The sequence below is a fragment of the Pseudophryne corroboree genome, chromosome 2 (assembly GCF_028390025.1).
Source record: "Pseudophryne corroboree isolate aPseCor3 chromosome 2, aPseCor3.hap2, whole genome shotgun sequence".
NCBI lineage: Eukaryota > Metazoa > Chordata > Amphibia > Anura > Myobatrachidae > Pseudophryne > Pseudophryne corroboree.
In genome coordinates, this window is record NC_086445.1 from 701,625,568 (window position 1) to 701,646,237 (window position 20,670).

At 42.5% G+C, this 20,670-nt stretch overlaps 2 long non-coding RNA genes across 3 annotated transcripts; both read left to right on the forward strand.

Annotated features, from left to right (window-relative positions):
* Positions 1-699: 699 nt before the first annotated feature.
* Positions 700-5,272, forward strand: LOC135051108 (uncharacterized). The gene is made up of 3 exons (XR_010242040.1): positions 700-868; positions 4,122-4,295; positions 5,063-5,272. It is a non-coding gene; the product is annotated as an uncharacterized LOC135051108 (long non-coding RNA).
* Positions 5,273-10,942: 5,670 nt separating this feature from the next.
* LOC135051109 (uncharacterized) lies at positions 10,943-19,622 on the forward strand. Of its 2 annotated transcripts, none has more exons than XR_010242042.1 (3): positions 10,943-11,110; positions 16,061-16,234; positions 19,416-19,622. It is a non-coding gene; the product is annotated as an uncharacterized LOC135051109 (long non-coding RNA). The 2 variants fall into 2 exon arrangements; XR_010242041.1 differs by lacking the exon at positions 10,943-11,110 and adding an exon at positions 12,703-13,088.
* The last annotated feature ends 1,048 nt before the right edge of the window (positions 19,623-20,670 follow it).

Here is a 20,670-nt window from a genome sequence, read left to right on the forward strand (position 1 = left end):
TATAACCAAGCTGCCTGAAACATGGATGGACAGCTAATTAGTGTTTTAACATTGCATTACTCTAGCTTAACGGCTGTAGAGAAAGTGAAGTTTGAAGTGGCTGTTGTCTGTTTGCGAGTTGTATAATATAAAAATTGCGAATGTATAAAAAATCTAGCAGTCAGTTTTAGCTGATCTAGTACAACTTGCAGTATAAATGAAAGCATTGCTACAAGACATTTTTGCGTTAATAATAGCACCTGTTGCATAAATAGGTATATACAGTATATACATTAACATATACATTATATATATTAACATTTTCATAACCATCTGAAAAGACACTTTGCACAACATATAGACCTTTATACTGTAAGTGAAATGCCCCTGTCCAGCAGAAATGAAAATATCACATGAACGCAAATTCCAGAGATACGCAGCAAGGGACAGGGCCGTAATAACATGATGCACAGCAAATCACGCTAACATGGCCCTGCCACGTTCACTTCTCCAGTGAAGTGGGTGGTATAGAGAAACATACTAATTGTGCTGTATTTTTATATAGCCTATTTCATTAAGAGTTTGGAAGTACTAGTCTCCTATATTCCATATGCTTTACTATGGATCATTATGTAATCATTAGAAATAATCTAATCTTCTTGATTTGATAACTATTTAATTCTAAAACATTATTATTTGCATTTTACTGTTGTAGGCAACTACCCTCCTGCATCTCCAACCAAAACCCTCAAAGGATTCTGTGCCGGGAGAGCCAGTGGCCTATACCCAGTGACTGGTGAAAAGAATGCTTACTGGAACTGCTACAATGGAATCACCTACAAACAATATTGCTCAGCCGACCTTATCTTTGACGTGAACTGTGAATGCTGTACGTAATTTGATTTATAGACTTTCTGTGTGTAGTATGCTCATTTAAAAAATGGAAGAGGGATGCTATTCTATTTGTTTTATTATTGGATTATTCCATGGAAGCCAATCATTTTTTATATTGATGGACAATTGTGCAAAAAAGAGTCATACATACATACATATGGTATACATATGTGTGGGGAACAGTTTTTATTGTAACTAGATTTGCTAATCAACTCAATTAGCCTGTGTGTAGTCAGCTTAGAGCCGCAATCATACATTAGGTTTCTGGTTGTCTTTGAACACCAGGTGTGCACCCTAATACCCCCCTCATGCTCCTCAGGCACGCGCATCTGAAAAGGGGGCTGGCCTAAATTTAAGAGATGTGTAATCGGCGGGAATCCTGGTGACATCATTCAGGGGCAGCCCAGTATCCCTGGAGATGCTGAGCTGCCCCCAGAGACCAATGCCTCTAGTATCGGCTCCTCTTCTATGACAGAAGCCAGGTGCTGCAGGAGAATGTCACACTGCAGCACCAGGCTCCTGTCACTATGGAGAAGCTGGTATTTTGGTGTCACCCCCTCCCAGGGTGACATCTGGGGGCGGGCCGCACCACCCGCATCCCACTCCTGAAGCCATTGCTCACATGCCTAGTGGTAAATCCACTGCCTACAATCACTTTTCAATTGATTGATTAATTTGAGCACATTTTTTTTTTATTATAAAACAAATTACTCCTTGCCTTTTGGAATAACAATGAAATCATAAACATCTTTATATATTTGAGGCAAAATAATTTTTGGGAGGATATTTATTAAAGTCTTTTATGGAAAAACAGTCAAAAACTACAATATATCTGGCTATGTCTGCATTAATTAAAGTTTCCCTTGAATGTAATAAAATGGTACTGTAGCTGTGGTCCCTCCATTTTCTGTGGAGACTGCAAAATTGCCAATTGTATCAAGCTTAGCTTTCCAGAGCTAGTCCCCAGATAGCTAACGCCATTAGATGGCAGTAGCTGTGTAGCCTGTAAGATACATGAATGCAATTTTAGGTTAACGGCATTATCAGACCCTCCTTCACTAACTAACACTTGCACATGCACAATAGCTTGGCAGGGTCTGGGAGTCAAACGATCACATAATGATCACTTTACTTTTTAATCTGCCTCTTGTCTGGGCATGTGTCCGTGTAGGAAAGTATTGATAAATTACCCTATATGCTGCAACAAAAAATTTGCACTTATCAATGCAACAAATGTGAGGCTTAAATAAAATAGCCCATTTGACCCTTTATTATATCGCTCTGCCAACACATATTAATGTGCATTCTGTATAATAGTAAAAACTGGCCTGTGCAAAAGATATCCCATCAATAGTAGTATCTACAGTAACGATGGTCTGGTTTAGCAGCCTCTGCATTCTGTGTCGCTCCAAATGCTCTGCATACTCCAGATAATGTAAACGGATCTTACAATAAAATACACAGTCACCGGGAAAAACATTAAGGCATCTCGCATTGCAAGATAAAATCTAATTTCATTGGTGAATAAAACACCTTGTTCCTCTCTGACTAGGGCTATACGCTCTCATGAACAACTAATCACTCGTGGTAAAATGAATTATTTCTTGTGTGATCCAATGAAATCAGAGTGGCATAAAAAGGCAGATAATGTTACAAACAGAAGAGAGGTTCCAATAACACTATGCTGCCACATAATTCTGCATTACCTAGACATCTTACTTACAGTAAAATTGCTCAGGAAGAGTTGGAGGCAAAAGCATTTTGCACCATTTTCAGGTGTAACTTTCACTTTTTCCTACTACACATGCGCACCAAATTACCTAACACAGCATTATGTTTACCCAGGAAATGTATCTGTAGAGGGCCATATTAACAATGGGCTCCACATAAAGATATGCCCATCATTATGGTGGCAAGATGATGATTAGTCACCCAGCTGGCCATACTGTTGGGCAGAAATCATAATGTTAACATTGTATTTCTATTTTCCTGGTATTTAGAGGCCCGCAGCGCAGTTTGCCAGTGGTGCAAGGGGCTACGCGGCCATACAAATTGTGGTTATATCCTCGATGGATGCAACTGCAATGTGATTGACAGGCGACGTCTTTGCGGGCGAGAAGTTATGGTCTTACGGTGGCGGCACCAGAAAACCTCAGAGACAGGACTGTTTTTTCAGGGCGGCTGCAAAACGTCACAGGCAGCCGCTCAGGGAAAAAACTGTCCGCTGACCACCTGACAGCGCAGCTAGGCTGTGCTGCCAGGGTCAACCTTAGATACAATGCCTCGGATGCATCAGGGGGCAGCCTCACACATGTTGGACAGCCCCCAGCATATGCAGAGTTAAACGCAGATCTGGCTGTGTATGCAGTCATCTGTGTTCATCTCTGAATAACTCCCTTAGGGCGAGACAATGGGGCTGATAGTGTAGGGGGTATACACACACCCACATGATTTTGGCCACACCCACACTGCACTGGTAATAGTTCTTCTGCTTCTCACTCATTTCCAGTCACAGGCTCACGTGGCCCTTAATCTGGCTTTGTATCTGCATTTGTATTATTGAAACCTCAGTATATTTTTATTTTTAACTATTGAATCCTCTATTACGCATTAAGGGGTCTATTCATGTAGAAAACGAAATCAGAATTGCTACTTATCACTATACATCGCATCGCTTCGATGCGATGTATAGCCGTGATAAGTAGCAATTCATGTATACTTACCCTTCCGACGATGCGCTGCGGTGTCTGGGGCTCCCACGGTGACGTCTTCTCCGGCGGTCCCTCTCTGCGATGCGCGGGGTCCAGTGACGGGTCCCTTTGCGCATGCGCAGCATGATGACCTCCCGGCAGGCCGCAGTGGTTGCTGGGAGGTCGGGGGGCGGAGCCAGCGCGAGGTGCAGAGCAGCGATCAGGGAAGCATTGAGCTTCCCTGATGTCTCCGCACCGCAGTTCAGGTTACGCCGTCCTGAGATGGCGAACCTGAACTCCATGGAGAAGCGGAAAGCAGAGCTTTCCGCACCTTCATGAATCGCACTCACCATACAAAGGTATGGTGATGCGATTCAGGCACAGAGCGGGGGTACCGCTGGAGAAGTCAGAGACTTCTCCACGGTAACCGGCTCTGTGAATTGCGGTAAGCAGAGAAAAGCCCTGTTTAACGCAAAACAGGGCTTTTCTCTGCTTCATGAATAGACCCCTAAGGATGTAATCAACTAAAACATTATTATTTGCATTTTACTGTTGTAGGCAACTACCCTCCTGCATCTCCAGCCAAAACCCTAAAAGGATTCTGTGCCGGGAGAGCCAGTGGCCTATACCCAGTGACTGGTGAACAGAATGCTTACTGGAACTGCTACAATGGAATCACCTACAAACAATATTGCTCTGCCGACCTTATCTTTGACGTGAACTGTGAATGCTGTGCGTAATCTAAATTTTGAATGTAGGATGTTCATTTAAAAATGAAAAATAGATGCTGGTTTAAAAATGAAAAATGGATGGGGGATGCAAGACTTTTTTTTAATTATTAGATTATTCCATGGGAGCCAATACATTTTTCTTTTGATGGAGAAATGAGTAAAAATGTCATACCTACTGTACATGTGGTATACATATGTGTGGGGAACAGTTTTATTGTAGCTAATTGGGCCAAGCAACTCATTTGGCCTGTGTGTTGTCAGCTTAGAACAGCAATGACACAGGAGGTTTCTGGTTGTATTTAAACAGCAAGTTAACAACCTTTTAAATACTGTATATGTATGATTTTGTCTTAGCTATCTTGCAAACAAATCATTATCTCCTATTCAATACATCTCTAGAGTTCAACTACTGTAGTCATAGCTACCATAGGGTCACAGCTCTAAGTAGAAGGAGAAGAAAGAAGGGGAGAATGTCACAGTGAAAAGAGAGCTTGTAGGAACACTCTAAAGCTTCCCTGTTTAGCACTGTACTTTATATGCCATGTGACTGTGGTTGCCATAGCAGCCATATAAAGCTGTGAAAAATCTTCTCTCATCCTGTTCTTGTTTAGTTTTTCTCAGTTGTAAGGGTTCACTGTCTAGTGAGAAAACAAGGGTGTTATAATAATAAATAATGATAATAAGATTGCCTTGCTCTATAATGAAATTTGTCATTCAAGGATTCCAAGAAAAATGTGCCTGACACATTATTATTTTTATCTTTTGCAGGCAACTACCCTCCGGCCAGTGACTATGGTAGGGGTGAAGGTGATTTTGTATTTTAAGTTGCCAAAACCTGTGGCCTGTATTGATTGGCCAGAAACAAGACTGATAGGCCAAGTGCAAAGGAGTGGAATTATCTACAAATCTCTTTATATTGTTGACCCAATTGACTTTATTAACTCTGAGCTATTTCCACTACAGCATTACAGTAACCCAGCTACCACAGTAATTTAAGAATTAAAAAGTTCATCAATATAAGATGGATATGTGTTGTCTTTTTTATTAATGCATCTAAGTATATTTAATTTAATTTCATTTAAAATGTAGATGTAAAAATGATAGAGCTACTGTATTTAAGTCCAATGCATATTTAGTTTTGCTTTCTAAGCAAGATAAAATACAGTAAATGGTATAAAGGTCAAAATGCAAGTCAAAGTTAAAGCAATTGTTAGTTTGCTGCAAAAATCCACAATACTTTTTAATTATTTCTTAAAATTCTATGCAATTTTTTTTAAAAATCCTATCTTTTACTATTTTTTTTCTCTGCAATCTATTTATTACAGTAAAGGTTGGGTATCCGTTATCCAGATACCCAAAAACCGAGATATTCCAAACACCGGAATATTTCGTCCCTGTAGTGACATCATGATGTGGCCAGCATCTTGACATCACTGGGGTCTGCGGCCAATCACAGAGAGTTGGGGGAGTGGCTCTGCAGCCATTCTCTCGCCGTCTATGCTGCCAGGACCCGCCGCAGACTCACCAGATCCCACAGCTGATGTGCTGGACCTGATCTCCCAAACCCCTTTCCCACCCCACCCCCCTTCCGGCCGTTGGTTGCACCAGACCTGCAGCAGACCCCGGAACCACCCAGCCCCGTCAACACACCAGACCTACCTCGAACCCCCAGGACCCCCCTGCTGATGCTCCAGACTCGTTGCGGAACCATATCCGGAATGCTCCTGGTCCCGATACTCAACCTGTACACATGATTATACATTTAGGAACAAGAGAGCAAAAAAAAAAAAAATGTGCACTTGCTTATACTCATTTTTCACACACAACCAAAACTTTATGTCAGAGTTTCCGAGTATATGAGTTATTTCCTCACTGTTATTTTTAACTTTGACTTCTGCTTGTAAACATTCAGAATTACAAACACTTTGTTGTATTAGCATCTCAGCATCAACAAAACCATTTGTCTTTTGTTTGTTTTCCAAACCCTGCAAATGTGACTGCAGCAACGACATATGCAGTGGGATGTAATGGGAGTCCTTTTTTATTACAGGTTCTTCATCTGCTTCTCACAGTACAGTTAATACTCACAGTGGCTCTGACAACCATTCCAAGAGCAAAGAGTCTGGAATTGCCCACAGTACTGACCACAAATCTAGTAACTCTGATAGCAGCCCTAATATAAGCCCATCTGGAAACAGCCAAAAGAGTGGGCCTGCTGGCAGCAGCCCAACTGGTAGCAACCCTAAGAGAGGATCCACTGCCAGTAGCCCTGACACCAGTCCTAAGAGTAGCCCTTCTAGCACAAGTCCTAAAAGTAGCCCCTCTGGCATCCGTCCTAAGATTAGTCCGTCTGGCACCAGTCCTAAAAAAACTGGTCCAAAAACTATTACCTATACTTTTTGCATTGGTAAAGCCAGTGGAATGTATCCTGTGGCCAGTGACAAGAATGCTTTCTGGCACTGCTCTGATGGAATCACCTACAAACAGTATTGCTCTGCTGGCCTTGTCTTTGATGTGAGCTGTGAATGCTGTAAGTAATTGTGATCTTGAATGCTAAATGTAATAATCTAATTCAAAACATATTCACTCATAGGCATATGCGCGGGGGGGGGGGGGGGGGGGGGGGTTCCGGTTGCCCGGAAACCCCTCTTCTCTTGTGAAATGGCTCAAATTACGACAACAATAGTAATGGTATGTAATATGATTACTAGAGCAGCTGCCACGACCTGAAGTTTATTGGACAGAGCAGAGTTGTTGGACATGCCCAGTGGTAGCATCCTTTTCTAACAATTTTGGTGTGTGTGGTTCTGAGCCCTCAATCAGTGCTCCGGACCAGAGAGTAGCTACTAGGAAGAAGAGTCAGGAGCCTTACCATGAGCTGGGAGCATGTGTGCTTAGAAAGTGCAGTACTGGTTCTAGTATGTTTGTGTATTTATTTATTTATTATGGTATGTTTAACCTATTCATGACCACTTATTTATATTATTTAAATGTTAGATACAGCCTATACTGCAGACCATCCATACGTTTAAATATTAATACTGTTTTCCATGCAGTATCCAGTGTATAAAAGACCAATTAATGTCCAGGGCCGTTACTAGGTTCTTCTACTGCTCCCCAAGACTCCTCCACTTGCTCTAGTGTTCCGTAGAGTAGGAGATTGTGGACTTCATTTGGATACCCCATCTAAAAATCCAGCGTTTGCCACTGTCACTGTATATAAACATTCAACTAAACCCTATATTTCAACTACAATTCAGTAAAACAGGGATGACTGTTTTCCTCCATAAAGCAGAACCATCTTGAGCATTTGAAAAAAACAGAACCAATCGGGGTTGTAAGACTAAGAAAAGTTTTACATAGTGCAATAAGTCCAATCATTTTTTTACATCCTGGCTTCAATGTAATAATAGCTCCAGGGCAGGGAGCTTCCTCTTATAGTTTCTATGTGCTCACTAGACAGGAAAGTTGTGATGGAGGAGAAAGCCAACAAAGAGGAAAAATAACATTAAACATATATTTTGAGCACTGATACAATATACTGTCTCCCGAGCCGAGGATGCAGAGTTAAGACTTTGTGTTTTGTAACATGTAGTACTATGTACAACATGCTTTTTTTGCACACACAGTACCTTCTAAATAAGTAATTAATATTATTAAGTAATTAAATTGGTCTTTATGTAGAATGTAGGTTAAAAAAAATATTATCAAGATAAATTAATATTATCAAGATAAATATTTTTTTAATGTGAATTTACCTAAAATAAAATGTAGCAATTGGTCTGTGTCTAGCCCGTACATATTTACAATATTTCTACTTCCTCTGGGAGAGATCCTGGAAGGGAATGGCAGGTTGGACAATGAAGACATTATTTGCTGAGACTCATTGTGCCACAAACCCACTCATATTACTAGGTCGTTGGTGGGATGTGAGAGAGTATCCTGCTCTCCTAGGACAGCTCTCCAAAATTCAGGAGCCTCCTGTGGTCCGGGATTGTAGTCAGGTATGATTCAGTTACAGCAGTGGTTCTCAAACTCAGTCCTCAGGACCACACAGGGTTCACGTTTTCCATGTCACCCAGCAAATGCACTGTATATCACCAACTGTCATATTTTATAAATCTACAGGTGACCTGCAAAACATGGACCGTGTGGGGTCCTGAGGACCGAGTTTGAGAACCTGTGAGTTACAGTAATGTTGAGAAAATCTGAAAGCCATCAAAAGTTTGGATGCTGCAAACTGAATCTTTCTTTATGTTTTAAGGGGCCCATACATCAAGAGAGAATTGGGACAGTTTCCTGCTCTCCCAATGCCTGTGTCAGGGGGACTGGGGAAATCTAACTTGTTGGAAATTCTTCATTCAATGATTCCAACCAAATAATAATCGCTATAATCGAGTTAGGGATTTTTAACCGTGTTTTCCCCAATGGATTGCCGATGTTCGCTAATCAGCATTTTTGAACGCTGATCATCAGATTGGATTGGCATCAGGGAACTGCCCAGCTAATGTATGGGATGCATTAGTTTTGAATCTATCTGTAATTTGTATGTCATGGTAGTAAACTACACCTCTCATGACCTAATGCAAATGTTTAAGAATTCTAGAAGCACCAACAATATTTGTCTCTTCCCAGAGATATCATCCCCAAGCCATACCTCCTTACTGTCCCGATTCCAGCCGGAAAGTCCCGCTATATGGACACTATCTGGCTGTCCCACCTGTGGGTCGCAGTGTCCCGCGGGTGGGGAGGCAGTTGGGGGAACATTTGATAACCCACTGCTCTGCTTTTCAAAGCAGTGAGTGATCTCTGAATACATGCCGTGCACATGCCCGCGGCATGTATTCAGTTCTGGGAGGTGAGCAGGGGGCTACCCGGCTGCTGGAGGTGAGCAGCGGGCTGCCCGGCTGCTGGGCATGCCACCAAAATGACGGAAATTGGTCCGCATTGCTACACCCACTAGGCAGCAGCCACGCCCCTCTCACACAAGGCCACGTCCCCCTTCCTGGTCGCAAGGGTCCCGAGTCTCTTCATTGAAAAGTTGGGAGAATTTAGATGGACAGCTAATTAGTGTTTTGACCTTGCATTACTCTGGCTTAACGGCTGGAGAGAAAGTGAAGTTTGAAGTGGTTGTTGTCTGTTTGCGATATCAATCAGTCTAAAGAGGCATTCACACAGTGCAATTTTGTCCCTCTTTTCTAAGTGATCTCTCCAGATCGCTTAGAAATTAAGCACAAATCGATCTGGGCACCTCGTAGCAATGGTGATATGCGTTGCCATCGCAGACTTAGACCTTGTGTGCATGCAGTCAAAATCTAGTCAGATTGATTAGCAGGTGAGTTCAAATCGCTTTGTGTGTATAGAATGAGTGATAGCAATCGCTATCTACATCACCCGAACCATTTTAAAATAACCTTTTGTTTGGGGGGGGGGGGGGCTTAGCACATATCGCTTTATACACATCACTATGTGTGTATTGGCGATCTAGACACCAGGAAGTTTAATGGAATTTGCCTAGTCTAAATCGCCTAGCACAAAAGTTAAGCACAAATCTCAATGTGTGTATACCCCTTTAGCTGATCTAGTACAACTTGCCATATAAATGAAAGCGTTGCTGCCAGACATTTTTGCATGGATAATAGCACCTGTTTTACTATGTTGTGCATAGGTATATACAGTATATCCATTTAAAATTTTCATAACCATCTGAAAGGACACTTTGCACAACATATAGGGCCTAATTCAAGGTTGATTGCAAAACAACATTTTCCTCTAATGGACAAAACCATGTGAACTGCAGGTGGAGCAGATATAACATGTGCAGAGAGAGTTAGATTTGGATGGAGTGTGTTCAAACTGAAATCTAAATTACAGTGTACAAATAAAGCAGCCAGTATTTACCCTGCACAGAAACAATATAACCCACCCAAGTGTAACTCTCTGCACGTTATATCTGCACCACCTGCAGTGCACATGGTTTTGCCCATTAGAGGAAAATGTTGTTTTGCTATCAACCTTGAATTAGGCCCATATACCTTTATACTGTAACTGAAATGCCCCTGTCCAGCAGAAATGAAAATATCACATCAATGCACTACTGTACCTACTGTACAGTCACAAATCAATTGTCCCTTTAATTAATTTGAACCACTTTTTTATTGTTAAATACTACTTGCCTTTTGGACTAACAATGAAATCATAAACATATTTGCATGTGATATGATCATAAGCTGCCTGTAGCAAGTTTGGAGCCCTGCACTTGCGACAAACTACCCTCCAAGATCACCCAGATGGGCATACTTGGCTATAGTTTATTGGTGCCAGCAGGTCCAGGTGGGAGGTGGTGGGTAATTTCCAGAGTTACGCAGCAAGGGACAGGGGCATGATAATATGATGCACAACAAATCACGCTAACATGGCCCTGCCACGTTCACTTCTCCAGTGAAGTGGGTGGTATATAGAAACATACTAATTGTGCTGTATTTTTATATAGCCTATTTCATTAAGAGTTTGGAAGTACTAGTATCCTATATTCCATATGCTTTACTATGGATCATTATGTAATCATTAGAAATAATCTAATCTTCTTGATTTGATAACTATTGAATCCTAAAACATATTATTTGCATTTTACTGTTGTAGGCAACTACCCTCCTGCATCGCCAGCCAAAACCCTCAAAGGATTCTGTGCCGGGAGAGCCAGTGGCCTATATCCAGTGACTGGTGAAAAGAATGCTTACTGGAACTGCTACAATGGAATCACCTACAAACAATATTGCTCAGCCGACCTTATCTTTGACGTGAACTGTGAATGCTGTACGTAATTTGATTTATAGACTTTCTGTGTGTAGTATGCTCATTTAAAAAATGGAAGAGGGATGCAATTCTTTTTGTTTAATTATTGGATTATTCCATGGAAGCCAATAACTTTTTCTTTTGATGGACATTTGTGCAAAAACAAAAAGTCATACATACATATATACATACATACATACATACATACATACATACATACATACATACATATGGTATACATATGTGTGGGGAACAGTTTTTATTGTAACTAGATTTGCTAATCAACTCAATTAGCCTGTGTGTAGTCAGCTCAGAGCCGCAATCATACAGGAGGTTTCTGGTTGTCTTTAAACACCAGGTGTGCACCCTAATACCCCCCTCATGCTCCTCAGGCGCGCGCATCTGAAAAGGAGGCTGGCCTAAATTTAAGGGGTGTGGTGTCAGCCTGGAATCCTGGTGACATCATTCAGGGGCAGCCCAGTATCCCATGGAGATGCTGAGCTGCCGCCAGAGACCAGTGCCTCTAGTATCGGCTCCTCTTCTATGACAGAAGCCAGGTGCTGCAGGAGAGTGTCACACTGCAGCACCAGGCTCCTGTCACTATGGAGAAGCTGGTATTTTGGTGTCACCCCTTCCCAGAGTGACATCTGGGTGCGGCCCGCACCACCCGCATCCCACTCCTGATACCATTGCTCACATGCCTAGTGGTAAATCCACTGCCTACAATCACTTTTCAATTGATTGATTAATTTGAGCACATTTTTTTTATTATAAAACAAATTACTACTTGCCTTTTGGAATAACAATTAAATCATAAACATCTTTATATATTTGAGGCAAAATAATTTTTGGGAGGATATTTATTAAACAGTCTTTTAGTGAAAAACAGCCAAAAACGACAGTATTTCTGGATATGTCTGCATTAATTAAGTTTCCCCTAAATGTAATGAGATGGTACCCTAGGCCTAATTCAGATCTGATCAAGGGGGTAATTCTGAGTTGATCGCAGCAGGATCTTTGTTAGCAGTTGGGCAAAACCATGTGCACTGCAGGGGAGGCAGATATAACATGTGCAGAGAGAGTTAGATTTGGGTGTGGTGTGTTCAATCTGCAATCTAAAATTGCAGTGTAAAATAAAGCAGCCAGTATTTACCCTGCACAGAAACAAAATAACCCACCCAAATCTAACTCTCTCTGCACATGTTATATCTGCCTCCCCTGCAGTGCACATGGTTTTGCCCAACTGCTAACAAAAATCCTGCTGCGATCAACTCAGCAGTTCAGGGTAAATACTGGCTGCTTTATTTTTACACTGCAGGGGAGGCAGATATAACATGTGTAGAGAGAGTTAGATTTGGGTGGGTTATTTTGTTTCTGTGCAGGGTAAATACTGGCTGCTTTATTTTTACACTGCAATTTAGATTTCAGTTTGAACACACCACACCCAAATTTAACTCTTTCTACACATGTTATATCTCCCCCCCCCCTCCCTGCAGTGCACATGGTTTTGCCCATTAGCTAACAAATTTGCTGCTGCGATCAGATCTGAATTAGGCACTGTAGCAGATATCAGACACCAGGGCCGTAACTAAGGGGGGGCTAGGGGGTCACGCGCCCCGGGCGCTGGAATGTGGGGGCGCTAGGGAGGCTGTTTCTGCAGCCAAAATCTCTGGTTGCCGCGGAGGTGAGGGAGATAGGACGGAGACAGTAGTCTGGCCGGCGCGGTTGAGCAGAGCCGAGCCTGGGACTGATGAGAGCACACTGGCTGGCGGCTGCAGTCAGTCAGTGACAGTGAATGAGTCACTGTCACTGACGCTGCAGCATTCCGCACTGGACTCTGCAGGCTCCTCTGACAGGGGAGCTTTCACGGAGACAGCATGTCTCCAGCAGCCCTGAGCCCACAGCCCTCCCCCATGCCTGGGAACAGGGGGAGGCACACAACGCAGCAGCGTGGACTGTGAACGAGGGGCAGCTGTGACAGAGAGAGATTTATTATGAGGTATGTTTCTCTACCTGGCAGACAGCTCCCCCTCTACAATGTGTATGTGTTTGTGTGTGTGTCATTGTTCCTGTGGTCCCTATACAGTGTGTGTGTGTGTGTGTGTGTGTGTGTGTGTGTGTGTGTGTGTGTGTGTGTGTCAGTGTTCCTGTGGTCCCTATACAGTGTGTGTGTGTTAGTGTGCGTCTGATCCGATTCCCTATACAGTGTTTGTGTGTGTGTGTGTGTGTGTGTGTGTTGTGTCAGTGTGTATCTGGTCCCTACACATTTTGTGTGTGTCAGTGTACATCTTGTCCCTATACAGTGTGTGTCAGTGTGCGTCTGGTCCCCATACAGTGTGTGTGTGTGTCAGTGTGCATCTTGTCCCTATACAGTGTGTCAGTGTGCATCTGGTCCCTATACAGTGTGTGTGTGTGTGTGTGTGTGTGTGTGTGTGTGTGTGTGTGTGTGTGTGTGTGTGTGTACATCTGGTCCCTATATATTTTGTGTGTGTGTCAGTGTACATCTGGTCCCTATACCGTGTGTGTGTCAATGTGGTCATATACAATCTGTTTTTGTGTCAGGGTGCCCCTGGTCTGTGTGTGGGTGTCAGAGTTCCCCTGGGACCTGCACCATATGTGTGATAGTGTGCCCCCTATATAATCTATCTAATGTGTATACGCAGCTCCTCTGTGGTGTAACGTGCATAAGCGGCTGTAGTGTGGCAGAGGCTCCTCTGTGGTGTAACGTGTGGGATTTTATATATATATATATATATATATATAAAATTGTATTTTAATTATACTTTTTTCTTTTTTTTTTTTACTTTGCGGGGGGGGCGCAAATTTACTATCTTGCCCCGGGTGAGAGCAACCCTAGTTTCGGCCCTGCAGACACATCTACTGTGGTCCCTCCATTTTCTGTGGGGACTGCAAAATTGCCAAATTTATCAAGCTTAGCTTTCCAGAGCTAGACCCCAGATAGCTAACACCATTATATGGCAGTAGCTGTGTAGCCTAAGATACGCAATTGCAATTTTAGGTTAACAGCATTATCAGACCCCCCTTCACTAACTAACACTTGCACATGCAAAATAGCTTGGCAGGGTCTATCTAAACCTGGAAGTCAAACGATCACATAATGATCACTTTACTTTTTAATCTGCCTCTTGTCTGGGTATGTATCCATGCAAGAAAGTATTGATAAATTGCCCTATATGCTGCAATAAAAATGTTTAATTTATCAAGGCAAAAAATGTGAGGCTTAAATAAAATAGCCCATTTGACTCTTTATTATATTGCTTTGCCAACATATATTAATGTGCATTCTATATAAAAGAAAAAACTGGCCTGTGCAAAAGATATCCCATCAATAGTAGTATCTACTATCTACAGCATACTTGCCTACCTGACCCTCTCCATGAGGGAGAAAAAGCTCTGTTCCTGGACTTTCCTGGTAATGTATGATTGCCATCACCTGTGGTGAAACACCTTTCTTATCAATTAACTAGCTCACCACAGGTGATGGCAATCATACATTACCAGGAAAGTCCAGGAACAGAGTATTTTCTCCCTCATGGAGGGGGTCAGGTAGGCAAGTATGATCTACAGTAACGATGGTTTAGTATAGCAGCCTCTGCATTCTGTGCCGCTTCAAACGCTCTGCATACTCCAGATACTGTAAACGGATCTTACAATAAAATATACAGTCATCGGGAAAAACATTAAGGTATATCACGTTGCAAAATAAAATCTAATTTCATTGGTGAGTAAAACACCTTGTTCCTCTCTGACTAGGTCTATACGCTCTCATGGGCAACTAATCACTCGTGGTAAAATGAATTATTTCTTGTGTGATCCAATGAAATCAGACAAGGTGGCATAAAAAGGCAGATATTGTTACAAACAGAAGAGAGGTTCCAATAACACTATGCTGCCACATAATTCTGCATTACCTAGACATCTTGAGTATTGTACTTACAGTAAAATTGCTCAGGTAGAGTTAGTGCAAAAGCATTTTGCACCATTTTCAGGTGTAACTTTCACTTTTTCCTACTGCACATGCGCATCAAATTATCTAACACAGCATTATGTTTACCCAGGAAATGTATCTGCAGAGGGCCGTATTAACAATGGGCTCCACATAAAGATATGCCCATCATTATGGTGGCAAGATGATGATTAGCCACCCAGCTGGCCATACTGTTGGGCAGAAATCATAATGTTAACATTGTATTTCTATTTTCCTCACAGTATTATGCAGTGTTTCTGCTTTGATGTATTTAGAGGCCCGCAGCGACGTTTGCATGTGGCGGAAAACTGCGCATGCGCAGTGGCCGCACAGTGTCTGCACCGCCATAAAAATTGTGGTTGCATCCCTGAAGGATGCAACTGCAATGTGATTGATAGGCGATGTTGTTGCGGGGAGAAATTACGGCATCGCAGTGGTGTTTTACGGTGTTACGGTGGCATTGCCGGAAAAACTGGGAGACAGGACTGTGTTTTGACGTCACAGGCAGCTGCTCCGGAAAAAAAAGTGCTCGCTGACCGCCTGACAGCGCAGCCAGGCTGTGCTGCCAGGGGTCAACCTTAGATCCAATGCTTCCGCAATCTAATTTCAGATGCATCAGGGGGCGGCCTCACACATGTTGGACAGCACCCAGCATGTGCCGAGATGAACGCAGATCTGGCTATGTATGCATCCATCTGTGTTCATCTCTGAATAACTCCCTTAGGGCGAGAAAATGGGGCTGATAGTGTAGGGGGTATACATACACCCACATGATTTTGGCCACACCCACACTGCACTGGTAATAGTTCTTCTGCTTCTCACTCATTTCCAGTCACAGGCCCACGTGGCCCTTAATCTGGCTTTGTATCTGCATTTGTATTATTGAAACCTCAGCTATATTTTTATTTTAAGTATTGAATCCTCTATTACGCGTTAAGGATGTAATCAACTAAAATATTATTATATGCATTTTACTGTTGTAGGCAACTACCCTCCTGCATCTCCAGCCAAAACCCTAAAAGGATTCTGTGCCGGGAGAGCCAGTGGCCTATACCCAGTGACTGGTGAACAGAATGCTTACTGGAACTGCTACAATGGAATCACCTACAAACAATATTGCTCTGCCGACCTTTTCTTTGATGTGAACTGTGAATGCTGTACGTAATTTAAACTCTAGACTTTTTGGCTGTCGGATGCTCGTTTAAAAATGAAAAATGGATGGGGGATGCAATTCTTTTTTTAATTTTAAATTTAATTTTAAAGTGCCCTTATAGTTTGTTTTATATATATGTGACATTTTCACATAATTTTCTTTCACTCCTCACATCACTCACACATGCAGCAGCAGCTGCTCCTACCTCTTTAACCCTTTATTTGTATCACTCTTGCGGTGCCCTGGGATTGTCTGGCTGGGTGGCTCTGGGGTGTCCTGCCCCCAGACCTGAACCCCTATAGTTAGTGTTAGGGACTTACCCAATGAGAGGCTACCTTGGCGCGGTGGGTAAGCTCATAGCCCTGGCCAGGATTATGCTAAATGCCTTTGGTTATTACAGGTTGAGCTGGTGTGAGATAGTGCACCTGCAACTTTTTTCCCCTTGTATATTATTCCATGGGAGCCAATACATTTTTCAATTGATGGAAAATTTGGTAAAAAATGACATACCTACATGTGGTATACATATGTGTGGGGAACAGTTTTATTGTAGCTAGACGGGGTAAGCAACTCATTTAGCCTGTGTGTAGTCAGCTTAGAACAAGAATGACACAGGAGGTTTCTGGTTGTATTTAAACAGAAAGTTAACAACCTTTTAAATATAAATATGATTTTGTCTTAGCTATATTGCAAACAAATCATTATCTCCTATTCAATACATCTCTAGAGTTCAACTACTGTAGTCATAGCTACCATAGGGTCACAGCTCTAAGTAGAAGGAGAAGAAAGAAGGGGAGAATGTCACAGTGAAAAGAGAGCGTTTGTAGGAACACTCTAAAGCTTCCCTGTTTAGCACTGTACTTTATATGCCATGTGACTGTGGTTGCCACAGCAGCCATATAAATCTTCTCTCATCCTGTTCTTGTTTAGTTTTTTCAGTTGTAAGGGTTCACTGTCTAGTGAAAAAAACAAGGGTGTTATAACAATAAATAATGATAATAAGATTGCCTTGCTCTATAATGAAGTTTGTCATTCAAGGGGGTAAATTTACTAAGATTCGTATTTTCCGGTTTGAGGTCAAAGTTCAATCACGAATGACATCGCAAGTGTAAATTTGCAACTTTTTGAGTTTATTACGGCTAATTTAATAAGCTGTCGTATTCTGCATTTTCCGTTTTTCCGATGTCGATGTCATTCGGTTTTTTTGGCAGTGTTTTACGTGAGTGACTTGTAAAACACTGCCGACTTTAATACAATGAATCTCGGCCGGATCTGAGAGATCCGTGCTGGGCTTCATTGTGCACTTTTTAAAAAATAAAATAATCAGTGTTAAATTACAAAAAAAAAATGCGTGGGGTCCCCCCTCCTAAGCAAAACCAGCCTCGGGCTCTTTGAGCCGATCCTGGTTGCAAAAATATAGGGGAAAAAATTATAGAGGTTCCCCCATATTTCAACAACCAGCACCGGGCTCTGCGCCTGGTCCTGGTTCCAAAAATACGGGGGACAAAAAGCGTAGGGGTCCCCCGTATTTCTGAAACCAGCACCGGGCTCCACTAGCCAGATACATAATGCCACAGCCGGGGGACACTTTTATATAGCTCCCGGCGGCCCTGGCATTACATAACCAACCAGTCACCCCTGGCCGGGGTACCCTGGAGGAGTGGGGACCCCTTCCATCAAGGGGTCCCCCCCCTCCAGCCACCCAAGGACCAGGGGTGAAGCCCGAGGCTGTCCCCCCCATCCATGGGCTGCGGATGGGAGGCTGATAGCCGTTGTGTAAAAAAATGAATATTGTTTTTAGTAGCAGTACTACAAGTCCCAGCAAGCCTCCCCCGCAAGCTGGTACTTGGAGAACCACAAGTACCAGCATGCGGAGGAAAACCGGGCCCGCTGGTACCTGTAGTACTACTACTAAAAAATACCCCAATAAAAACATAAGACACACACCTTGAAAGTATAACTTTAATACATACATACACACCTCCATATACACATACTTACCTTATGTTCACACGAGGGTCGGTCCTCTTCTCCATGTAGAATCCATGGTGTACCTGTGGAAAAAATTATACTCACATACTCCAGTGTAGAAGCCTCTTCTTCTTGTAATCCATTTGTAATCCAGGTACTTGTCAAAATAAAAAAACGGACACCCGACCTCGCACTGAAAGGGGCCCCATGTTTTCACATGGGACCCCTTTCCCCGAATGCCAGAAACCCCCTCTGACCGAAAGTAACCTCACCGCTGACCACAAAGTTCCCACCATTGGTTATAATGGAGCGCATAGGCGCTACATTGTAACACTGCCGGGTGCCGCCTGTCATACAGTACAGGAGCACACAGCCGATCAAGAGGATGCCACAACGTGGCGTTCCCTGATTGGCTGATGGAACCCACTTAGACATAAGTCAGAGGGGGTTTCTGGCATTAGGGGAAAGGGGTCCCATGTGAAAACATGGGGCCCCTTTCAGTGCGAGGTCGGGTGTCCGTTTTTTTATTTTGACAAGTACCTGGATTACAAATGGATTACATAAAAAAGTGTCCCCCGGCTGTGGCATTATGTATCTGGCTAGTGGAGCCTGGTGCTGGTTTCAGAAATACGGGGGACCCCTACGCTTTTTGTCCCCCATATTTTTGGAACCAGGACCAACCTCTATCATTTTTTTCCCCATATTTTTGCAACCAGGACCGGCTCAAAGAGCCCGAGGCTGGTTTTGCTTAGGAGGGGGGACCCCACGCAATTTTTTTTCAAAAAATACACACTTTCCCATCCCCTTCCCACTGATAAACATGCACGGATCTCATGGATCCGTGCATGCCTATCAAACACGGTAAAAAAAAGCAGGTCTGTTTTTTTTTAGCACTTTTTCACGAATTGTATTTCTGCACGGCAGTGTTTGGCTATTGTCGGCAGTGTTTGTAATTTGCACTTTTTAGTAAATTCCCGATTTCTACCAAATTGCAGGCGTATTTGACCGATGGTGTATTGATTCGTGATTTTTTCCTAGGACTTCCAAAATATTACGAATGCCCTCATCACTGCCGAGATTTTTGCTTAGTAAATTACCGACATGACACTTTGAAGAAAAAACGGCATCTCGGTCAAAACCGGGAGCTTAGTAAATATACCCCAAGGATTCCAGGAAAAATGTGCCTGAAACATTATTATTTTTATCTTTTGCAGGCAACTACCCTCCAGCCAGTGACTATGGTAGGGGTGAAGGTGATTTTGTATTTTAAGTTGGCAAAACCTGTGGCCTGTATTGATTGGCCAGAAACAAGACTGATAGGCCAAGTGCAAAGGAGTGGAATCACCTACAAATCTCTTTATATTGTTTAATCTATTGACTTTATTAACTCTGAGCTATTCCTACTACAGCATTAACCCAGCTACCACAGTAATTTAAGAATTAAAAAGTTAATCAATATAAGATGGATATGTGTTGTCTTTTTTATTAATGCATCTAAGTATATTTAATTTAATGAAGGGAAGAGTTGAGGATTGCGCTTGTATGCATCACTTGATAGACTTATGCTGCTATGGAAAAGTAACAAGGATTTCCACTATCCTCACAGTTAATGCAAATAGAAGAATATCTCCCAGCGCTAATTTCATCAAGTGTTCACTATAATATCAATCTATATAAATAATAGGTAGCTGAATAATTCTAATACCAATGTTTCTTTAAATAAAAATATATTTATTTCCTTTATTCAAGACAAGGTACTAAAATAACCTGTGGAAGAGTGGCCCTCTTATATTCCATTTATATAAAAACTATAGTAAAAATTACTACTCGTGAATCCTAAGGTATCCGGACTCCAGGTCGACAGCACAAAGGTCGACACACCTTAGGTCGATGCCAATTGGTCGACACACCTTAGGTCGACATGGACAAAAGGTCGACAGGATCAAGGTCGGCATGGAAAAAGGTCGACAAGAGTTTTTCACGATTTTTTTCTTTTTTTGAACCTTTTCATACTTAACGATCCACGTGGACTATAATTGGAACGGTAAAGTGTGCCGAGCGAAGCGGTAGCGGAGCGAAGGCACCATGCCCAAAGCATGGTGAGCGAAGCGAGCCATGCGAGGGGACGCGGTGCATTGGGGTTCCCGGTCACTCTACGAAGAAAACAACACCAAAAAAACATAAAAAACTCATGTAGACCTTTTTCCATGTCGACCTTGTTCCTGTCGACCTTTTGTCCATGTTGACCTAAGGTGTGTCGACCAATTGGCGTCGACCTAAGGTGTGTCGACCTTTGTGCTGTCGACACTCAGTCCCAGACCCAATCCTAATACTGGTATACTCAAAACAAACAAGACAAAAACATACAACATATAAGCCCCGTGATACGCTCAATTCGCGGATTACTCACTGGGGTAATGTATTAGTAATCCTCAAGTAGGTTCTGGTTAATCCCAGGATACTGGAACA